The sequence below is a fragment of the Sapajus apella genome, unplaced genomic scaffold (genome assembly GCF_009761245.1).
Source record: "Sapajus apella isolate SASKATOON/1434 unplaced genomic scaffold, GSC_monkey_1.0 scaffold9, whole genome shotgun sequence".
In the NCBI taxonomy this organism is placed as follows: Eukaryota; Metazoa; Chordata; class Mammalia; order Primates; family Cebidae; genus Sapajus; species Sapajus apella.
The window spans coordinates 44,323,326-44,333,217 of NW_022436949.1; the positions used below are offsets into that span (position 1 = coordinate 44,323,326).

At 45.6% G+C, this 9,892-nt stretch overlaps 1 pseudogene; it reads right to left on the reverse strand.

Moving 5' to 3' along the window:
* Window positions 1-7,574, reverse strand: part of LOC116551152 — a 15,179-nt pseudogene extending 7,605 nt beyond the window's left edge.
* Window positions 7,575-9,892: the final 2,318 nt, after the last annotated feature.

The window sequence follows — 9,892 nt, forward strand, 5'->3', positions numbered from 1 at the left end:
CTGACCTTGTGATCTGCCCGCCACAGCCTCCCAAAGTGCTGGGATTACAGGTGTCAGCCACTACACCTGGCCAATTTTAAAGTTTTTGCAGAACTCTGGGGTATAATCTGCTTGGGCCTGGGGTCTTAAACTCATTTAAAATGTCTATTTTTATTTTAATTTATTTGTTTTATTTATTTCTTTTGAGATAAGTTCTTGCTCAGGCTGGAGTGCAGTGGCGCAATGTCGGCTTACTGCAACCTCCGCCTCCCAGGTTCAAGTGATTCTCGTGTCTCAGCCTCCTGAGTAGCTGAGATTTCAGGCACATGCCACCCTACTCGGCTTATTTTTGTATTTTTTGTAGAGACAGGGTTTCACTATGTTGGCCAAGCTGGTCTTGACCTCAAGTGATCTGTCCACCTCAGCCTCCCAAATTGCTGGGATTACAGGCGTGAGCCACAGCACCTGGCCTCATTTAAATCATCTAGCACTCTTTGACCCAGCAATCCTATTAATGGGTATGTACCCAAAGGATTATAAATTGTTCTATTATAAAGACATATGCACGCGTATGTTCATAGCGGCACTGTTTACAATAGCAAAGACCTGGAACCAACCAAAATGCCTATCAACAATAGACTGGACAAGGAAAATATGGCACATATACACCACGGAATACTATGCAGCCATAAAAAAAACCAGTGAGTTCGTGTCCTTTGTAGGGACATGGATGAATCTGGAAACCATCGTTCTCAGCAAACCGACACAAGAACAGAAAATCAGACACCTCATGTTCTCACTCATGGGTGGATGTTGAACAATGAGAACACAGGGACGCAGGGAGGGGAGCACTACTGGGTCTGTTTGGGGGGGCCAAGGGAGGGACAGCGGGGTGGTGGGGGAGGTCGAGGAGGGATAACATGGAGAGAAATGCCAGATGTAGATGATGGGGGAATGGAGGCAGCAAACCACATTGCCATGTGTACACCTATGCAACAATCCTGCATGATCTGCACATGTACCCTAGAACCTAAAGTACAATTTAAAAAAAAAGGAATAAATAAATAAATAAATAAATCATCTAGCTCTTCTCTGTGAACTCTATCTAGGACTTTATGCCCTCTTAAGGAGGCGTGTTCTCTTCATTCCAGTTGGAAAATTTTTATTTGAAAAAACTAAATTGAAACAAAATAGTTCTACATTTTCTCTCATTGCCTAACTTTATTCTCAATATACAAACAGTGGAAATTTCTACTCGCATAAGTTCCTGGAAGAGACAGACTGTTAGAATCTGGGTCCCAGTTCCATATTCCCAAGAGGGAGAATCTATTGGCTTGCTTTAAAGTTTGGAAGTCTTTTTAAAAAATAGAGAAAAGGTGGCCAAGAGGAGAAAAAACTGCCAATAAACCCAACACCAGACACCTTCATTTCTAATGGATAGAGACAAGTATAATCATGTACACCAAACATTCCACTGTTTAGAACCTGCTTTTTCCACTTCGCGACATGCCTGGCAGGGCCAGCTTTCCCACGCTCACCACTGAACGCAATCCCCAGGTGTAAGCAGTGAGTTGCCTCTTTATTATTCTTCTGACTCAAGTACATCTATTTATTTATTATTTTGGAGATGGAGGCTCCAATTGTCACCCAGGCTGGAGTGCAGTGGTGCGATCTCAGCTCACTGTAACCTCCGCCTCCTGGGTTCAAGCAATTCTCCTGCCTTAGCCTCCCAAGTAGCTGGGACTACAAGCGCCTACCACCACACCTAGCTAAGTTTTGTATTTTTTGTAGAGACAGTGTTTCACCATGTTGGCCAGGATGGTCTCGATCTCTTGACCTGGTGATCTGCTTGCCTCAGCTTCCCAAAGTGCTGGGATTACAGGTGTAAGCCACTGTGCCCAGCCTCAAATATATCTACTTTTATAAGCTCTTGAATATTTCATTCGTTGGTTCCTGGGACTATTTGTTCAGTTCCATAACTATCGTTTACTTGATTCTGTGTGCCTCCTTTGGTCTGTGGACACAACCGCTAATCATCTGTCCTTGGCAGTGTCACCCATGCACGACCCTGCTGTCTTTAGATATCTTCCCATTTCTTTCTCAAAAAAGATCATCACTTGTCATTGCTTTAGAATTTGGCTTTTGTGAAGCCTTCATCCCTCTTGAGTCAACTAAGCTTTGGAGTGAGATCTGGTTCTGGTCCCTGGACATGTTTGACATCTGCTTGGCTGAGCCCAGAGCAGGGGATCCAACTCCAAGTGGGCCAGGCCAGGTCTATCCTGGTGCTTTCTGGGAACCTGTTGTTTGCCCATTCCTCTGCCCAGATACAGCAACACACACACACACACACACACACACACACACCCATTGCACTCGATGGCTCAATGGTTGCCCTAGCGACTACTTTTGGCTCCTTGGTCACAGTAGACAGCTGAACTGGGGTGAAGACCTCTGGTTCGATCAAGCCCTTAGGTTTTCCCTCCTGGGAATATGGTACCTTGACTCCAAGTCTATCAGTCTAGCTCTTCAAAGAATTCACATGAGAAACCTTATCTCTACTAAAAATACAAAAATTAGCTGGGCATGGTGGCCCAGCTAATTTTTATATTTTTTTGGTTCTTTCCTAAAAGCCATGGACTTCATTAGATATGAACCAAGATTGCACCAGTGCCTTCCAGCTTGGGTGACAGAGTGAGACTCTATTCCCCCTCCCCCCCCAAAAAAAACCCCAGATACACGCAGGTAGCAGAGGAAGCTGGTTTTCAGAGACAGAGCAGAACAAAGCAGGTGTGGAGAATGGAGCAGTGTTGCCCTAGCAGACAGGGCGGCCGCCCTTCCCAGGTCCCCTTCAATCCCTTTCCCAGCTCGGTGCATGCTCACAGACCAGTTCGCGCAAACTCTGTTATTCATGGCCCTCGCCAGTGACTTTCTGAGGATTGCCTTTGCGTGTTGCAGGCATCCCACCCATATGGAGAACTTGAAGCCCCCAGGAGTTTTCTCTCCTCCCCATGACCTCCAGCCCCGCCCCTACCCGTGGCTGTGGCCCTTGGCTGGCTGGTGTGCAAGTGAAAAGGTCCAACTCCATTGCTTGAGGCAGCCGGCACCCTGAGGTCTCATTCATACTCCTGAGCTCCCCATTCCCACACCCCTTCATCAGTTTCCCCTGGGAGCTCCTCCTGGGAGCATCTCACTTGAACTGAATCCCTGGTGTTTAGGAGAAGAGACGTGAAACCAGGCGGCCCCAAGGAATGGAGGGAGCGCCCTGGGTCTGCCGATTGCTATGAGAGACCCGCAGCTCTTCCAGCTTGTGGGTTCTGTGACATACTCCTGAATCTTCAGCCCGCTTCCTGTTTGGGTGAAATTTCCTCCAGCCCATTTATAAAATCTTGTTGCAGGCACCCTGCATTCCCCCACGGCTAGCATCACCTCATCTCCCAAAGGTCTCCGTCTTTCACTGCCACTGCTTCCAGTCACTCGGCATCTGTGAGATGAAATTATCGGTAAGGCAAGTTTAGAATTTATCAGATGCTTTTCCTGGAAAGTGGTTTCCAGTAGGATTTCTAGACCTTTAAATCACTCATCATGGCTATTTTTGGCCATGTGTATGCTTTTGCATTTATTTCTAGACATTTAAAGATGAAATATACATTTATTTGTATAAAGTATAAATTTAATATACATATTTTATAAGTAAAGATGTATTATGTGTGTGTATTATTGCCCCAGAACAACACTTTTACTATAATTAACAGCTTTAAAATATTCTTTTAATGGAAAGTTCATGTCTTTTGCCCACTTATCCAAAAGTCTATTTATAGAAAACAACCAAGTGCACGTTCCTTATTTGGTATCTGTGTTTCTTCCTTCTACTCTATCCTGCCTGAAAGATATTTTTGTTGCTGATATAAAGGGTTTTTTTTTTTTTTTTTTGGTTCTTTCCTAAAAGCCATGGACTTCATTAGATATTAGCAGGCTCCTCCCTGAGGAAAAGTAATATTGCTTAATAGACATTTCTGTCTATAGATTAGCTATTACCATTATAAAGAGAACACATTATACAACAATTATCAATATAGAAAATCAGAAAGAAATGAAGAGAAATCACCCTTAGACCTCCAGAAGCCATATTTCCAAATAAGTCTTCTCACCCCCCTGCCTTCAGCATTCTTCTTAATGAAATAAGGAAGTCAACTCAAAAGACCTCAACGATTCTTTAAAATGCTCAAAAAGAAGATACTGGAAGGAAATCCTGGCCACATGTTGACTTGGAAAAGTACGGAACTAGACATCAGTTCTCATTCCTTATCCAGTGCTTTTCCTTTTTCTTTAGGGCTTTCTTCTTTCCATGTTCTCCTGAACTGTCTCCTCTCTTTTGTTTCCAGCTGTTTCTTTCTTTTTTTTTTTTCAATTGAGACAGAGTCTCATTCTGTCGCCCATGCCGGAGTGCAGTGCCGTGATCTCAGCTCACTGCAACCTCCACCTCCTGGGTTCAAGCAATTCTTCTGCCTCAGCTTTCTGCGTAGCTGGGATTACAGGTGTGCGTCACCACCCCCAGCTCATTTTTGTATTTTTAGTAGAAACGGGGTTTCATCATGTTGGCCAGGCTCGTCTTGAACTCCTGACCTCAAGTGATCTGCGCATCTCAGCCTCCCAAAAGTGCTGGGGTTACAGGTGTGAGGCACTGCGCCTGGCTCCAGGTGTTCTGACTCTGAGTGTCTTCTATCTTAAACACATTAGCTTTCAGCACATACTGACACAATGCTTAGGGATTTCCAAATATGTTTACCCAGCACTCCCAGAGCACCAGACTTTATTTCACCGCGTGCTGACCAGGAGTCCAGAGGGCCCTTTGCACAGCACCTGCACATAATAAGGTTTCAGTACATGCTTGCTAAGCAACTGGATAATCAAAAGCAGAGAAAATATGTAGAAGTCAACCGGGTGCAATGGCTCATGCCTGTAATCCCAGCACTTTGGGAGGCCAAGGCAGGTGGATCACTTGAGGTCAGGAGTTCGAGACCAACTTGGCCAGCATGGCGAAACCCTGTCTCTACTAAAAATACATATACATATATATATTTTTAATTAGCAGGGTGTGGCGGCATGTCTGTAATCCCAGCTACTCAGGAGGCTAAGACAGGAGAATCACTTGAACCCAGGAGGAGGAGGTTACAGTGAGCTGAGATTGTGCCACTGCATTAAGCCTGGGCAACAGTGCAAGACTCTGTCTCTTTCTATATATATCCTTCATATGTACGTATATATATTTATACACATAAATAAAATTTATATATATATGTCACTATATAATTCAGCCATCACGACAACTCCAAAAGGGCGGTGCTAAGTACAGTACTGATTTCAGGAATTCTAGTGATAAATATACTGTTTGTTGTTGTTGTTGGAGACAGAGTTCCACTGTCTCCCAGGCTACAGTAACACAATCACAGCTCACTGCAGCCTCGAACTCCTGGGCTCAGTGGGATACTCCTGCCTCAGCCTCCAGAGTAGCTGGGACTATAGGTGTAAGCTACCACGCCCAGCCAAAAATAGACATCTTTTTTCACTAACATCTCAGAATCCTGACGCTTCTTACAATTTTTGGCATTTTTTACAATTGGCATTGGCCAGGCAGCAGCAGTAAGTGGCTGTTTTTGCCTGTGGGTGCACCAACTTGGTCATTACTGTTAATATTATCATTTCAACTTAGTCATGAGCATTGCTGGGACCACATGTGTTGAGCTTAACTGACATTTAATGTTTTCAAAAAAGACTGCACAGTTATTACTCAGCCTTGTAATGAAAACACAGTGAATGCAGAAAAGCATGCACATAGAGCTGCAGGCCAGGCACAGTGGCTCACACTTATAAGCCCAGTGCTTTGGGAGGCTGAGGTGGGAAGGCCACCTGAGGCCAGGAGTTTGAAACTCACCTGGGCAACATAGTGAAACCTCATTTCTACAAAAATTTGAAAATGAGTGAGGTGTGGTGGCGCACACCTGTAGTTCTAGCTACTCAGGAGGTTGAGGCTGGAAAACCACTTAAGCCCAAAAGATAGAGGCTGCAGTGAACTGTGATGTGCCACTGTGCTGCACCCCAGCCTGAGTGACAGAGAGAGACTTTATTGAAAGTAAGAAAACAAAGAGGAGAAGAGAGGAGGGGAGGGGAGGGCAGGGGAGGGGAGGGGAGAAGAGAAGGGGAGGGGAGGAGAGGGAAGGAAGCTGGAAACTTGTTGGAGAAATGACCGCACGTCTACACTTTCTTGTGAAACAATCACCAAGGGCTTTATGTACCCAGAAAATGAAGATTCCTCCCAAAGGTAGATGAAGCTGTGTCACCTTTAGTCACTGACATGTGCACAAAAAAATTGCCCATTGCATACCAAACGATGCAATAGGAGCAAGGAGAAATTGCCAGGCCTCTGGTGCTGATGAAAGAAATTTCAAGGCGAGGAGAGGCTGCTGTGGCCAGTTCACACATGATACAGGGTTATTGTTCCAGGCTCGTGCCAAAGTTTCATTAGCAGCACTTGCCTTTCTTAGAAGTAAAGAAATAATGTATGCCTTTAATGAAAGGTACCTTATATTTAATTAAGTATATTCCTTCATTTTGCAGGTTAAAAAATTGAGGATTGAAGAAATTAGTTAATTTGCCCATTTCACAATGCCAGTAAGTTACAGAGCCAGAGTCAAATCCCAGTCAGGCTGATTCTAGATCTCACAGTCATAATCGCAAAATTGCCCCTCACTGCACTTAGCATGGTGCCTGATAAAATACGTATTTGTCAACGCAAACTAAACTGTCTAAAGCAGATGTATTCCTGGTGAGAAATAATCAAATATGTGGAGAATTTTTCTAAGCATGGAAACACCATCATTCTGGTGGGAGGAGAACTCGGCGTGCAGTTGCTTCCAAAGCTCTGAGCCCAAGGAAAGCTGGGAAAGCTCAGAGGATTCGAGTTTTCACCTAGAGTCTCTAGTCCAGATCCCTGCAGACACCAGGGATGGGAGTCAGGGGTCACACTCTTGGGCCTCTGGGTTGGAATTTTTTTTTTCTTTTTTTCTGAGACAGAGTCTCACTCTGTCATCCAGGCTGGAGTGCAGTGGCACAATCTCGGCTCACTGCAACCTCTGCCTCCCAGGTTCAAGTGATTCTCCTGTCTCAGCCTCCCGAGTAGTTGGGATTACAGGTGCCCACCACTACGCCTGGTTAATTTTTGGTTTTTATTTTATTTTATTTTTTTTGAGATGGAGTCTTGCTCTGTCACCCAGGCTGGAGAGCAGCGGCACAATCTCTGCTCACTGCAACCTCCGCCTCCTAGGTTCAAGTAATCCTCCTACTTCAGCCTCCTGAGTAGCTGGGACTACAGGCACGTGCCACTCCGCCTGGCTAATTTTTGTATTTTTAGTAGAGATGGGGTTTTGCCATGTTGGCCAGGCTGGTCTCGAACTCCTGACCTCAAGTGATGCACCCACCTGGGCCTCCCAAAGTGCTGGGATTACAGGCATGAGCCACCACGCCCCACCCAACGTGACATTCTTGAGGGCTGCCTTAGGCTTCTCTTTCTGCTTTCCCAGGCACTGCCAGGCCCACATGCCTGCTGTTTGTAGGTAGATGTCTCTCGCTGACCTCTTTGTGAGTCCAGACACCAACATCCCATGACCCACTTTCCCTCGAGTCCCACAGGCACTCAGACGCTCTGTGGCCATGGCTGAACTCATCATCTTTCCCACAATCATGGCTTCTTGCTGTTTTTTTGTCTCAGTGAATGATGTTCATGACACCCACGGGGCTGCTCCACCTGAAATCTGGGAGTCGTCCTTGCCTCTTCTTTCTCCCGTGCCTTGGTGTTCTATCAGACACTCCCCAAGCCCTCAGAGGCCCCTGCCAGTCTCTCCTCCATCCCTTCCCCTGAGTTAGGGCCACCTCTGACTCCCGGCTGGATTCCTGCACGCCTCCTAATGAGGTCCTCATCCCCATCCTGTCTTCCTCCAACCCACTTTCTACACAGTGTTCACGGTGATCTTCCCAGGAAGCAAATTCGACCAGCATCCCACCCCTACCTCCACTCAAAACCCTCAAAACTTGCCCTCAGAATGTTCAAACTTCCTAAAATGCCCCACGGTAGGGTGGCCTGTTCATGACCAAATTAGCAAACTGGAGTTTGTCGGGAAGAGAATCCTTTAAAACTGGGTTTCCAGTACTTCTCCTGCGTGCCGGGCAGATTCTGCCATTGTCTCTTGGTAGCTTCCTGTCTCTCCATCCTCCCGGGCAAGTCCAAACTTTGGGGCTGAGTGGTGCTGAAGCCCAGGAGGAAAGAAGGCAGCAGGAAGCGCTGAGAGGCTTTGCTTTTTCATTTGTCTATTTCTTCTTTTTCAATTATTTTTTTAAAACTTAGAGACAATGTCTCATTTTGTCACCCAGGCTGGAGTGCTATGGTGTGATCATAGCTCACTGCAGCCTCGATCCTCCTGCCTCGGCGTTCCAAGTAGCTAAGACTACAGGCATGTGCCACCTCACCTGGCTAATTTTTAAAAAATGTTTTGTAGAGACCAGGTTTTTGCTATGTTGCCCAGGCTGGTCTTGAACTCCTGGCCTCAAGTGATGCTCCTGCCTCAGCTTCCCAAAGTGCTGGGATTATAGGCATGAGCCACCACTTTCAGCCTCCTTCGTCTATTTCTTAATACAACATTGTCAGCACACAGCCCCGCTCTCTGCTGCGAGGCGCTTTCCATTTTTCCTTTTATTTAATACTTGCAATCACCTTGTGATGTAGGTTTTGCTCTTGTTGCCATTTTACAGTTGAGAAAACAAGCTCAGAGAATTTAAGACTTGCCCAGGCTGGGTGCGGTGGCTCATACCTGTACTCCCAGCACTTTGGGAGGCCGAGGCAGGTGGATCACCTGAGGTCAGGAGTTTGAGACCAGCCTGACCAACATGGGGAAACCCGGTATCTACTAAAAATACAAAAAAAATTAGCTGGGCATGGTGGGGGACACCAATAATTCCAGCTACTCGGGAGGCTGGGGCAGGAGAATCGCTTGGAACAGGGAGGCAGAGGTTGGAGTGGGCCGAGATCATGCCATTGCACTCCAGCCTGGTAAACAAGAGTGAGACTCCGTCTTAAAAAAAAAAAAAAAAAAAAAAAAACTTGCTCAAATTCCATAGTCAGCAGGAAGTGGACATAAATTCAAGTCCACATCCAAAACAACAGATTTCTTCCGCCGTCTCAGGCCGTTTCTCATACCCTTTCTGCTCCTTTTGCATTAGATTTCGCCAATGCTACTTCCTTCTGCATTTTCACTTCTTTTGTGCAAAGAAAGTGTTTCTTCCGGCTTCCTGTCTCAGCTCTCCCACGGAGCCCTTCTATTGCATTCCACAGAGCTGGTGAATGAGATGTCACTGAAAATGGATCTTCTTATTTGAAAATATAATTGTTAATTTAATTTTTTGAAAAAGTAATTTATAATAATGGCTCAAAAATTAAACACACAGAAAGACACAGAAGGAAAATATTTCTGCTATTCTCTCCCACCTTTTTGTTTCCATTATTTCCCCATCAATCATCACTTCCATTATTTTCTTATTTGTTCAGAGCTTCTCCATGTGGTAGATGTACCAATATCTATTCTGATACCCCTTACCCTTTTAATTTTATTTTTGGAGAGGGAGTCTTGCTCTGTTCCCCAGGCTGGAGTGCAGTGGCACCATCTCAGCTCATTGTAAACTCCACCTCCCGGGTTCAGGCCATTCTCCTGCCTCAGCCTTCCAAGTAGCTGGGATTACAGGTGCACGCCACCACACCTGGCTAATTTTATATTTTAGTAGAAATAGAGTTTCACCATGTTGGCCAAGCTGGTCTCAAATTCCTGATCTCAGATGAACCACCTGCCCACCTCGGCCTCCCAAAGTG